Consider the following 683-nt stretch of genomic DNA (forward strand, 5'->3'; position numbering starts at 1 on the left):
GGAGATCCCCTGAGGTGATGAGGCTATGGATGGTCTGGGAGATGATGGTTTGGTGGTGGGAGGTGGGGTCATGGTCAAGGGGGCAGTAGGAGGAGGTGACCGCGAGCTGGCGTTTAGCCTCAGCGGTGTAAAAGTCGGTGCGCCAAACTACTGCAGCGCCTCCCTTGTCTGCCGGTTTGATAGTGAGGTTGGGTTTAGTCGGTCAGTTTATAGTAAATGTCCGTGTTGATTCGGTCGCCTGAGATAGAAATGGAAAGGTCTAGGAAGGGGAGGGAGGAGTCTGAGACGGTCCAGGTGAATTTGAGGTCGGGGTGGAAGGTGTTGATAAAGTGGATTTTAGTCGGTTGGTTCCTGAAGAAGGGCTCATGCCCGAAATGTCGATTCTCCTGTTCCTTGGATGCTGCCTGACCTGCTATGCTTTTCCAGCAACACATTTTCAGTATTTGCTATTTGACCTACTTTGTGGGATGTTTGAACATAATTTGGCTGTTACCCCTCCTTATTTTAGGTTTATTCCAACTGTTTAAGTACAAGTTAACATATATAAAATATATAAAAGTCATTCTAACTTTGAATAGTGAATTCTATTGTTTGTTCAAATCTATAAAATCTCGAGGGGTTTTATTTTCTTTGTCAGTGCTGCTTATGGCTGAAGCAACATATAATGGCTGATACTGATTCTC

This window comes from Chiloscyllium plagiosum, chromosome 30 (assembly GCF_004010195.1).
Source record: "Chiloscyllium plagiosum isolate BGI_BamShark_2017 chromosome 30, ASM401019v2, whole genome shotgun sequence".
Taxonomy (NCBI): domain Eukaryota; kingdom Metazoa; phylum Chordata; class Chondrichthyes; order Orectolobiformes; family Hemiscylliidae; genus Chiloscyllium; species Chiloscyllium plagiosum.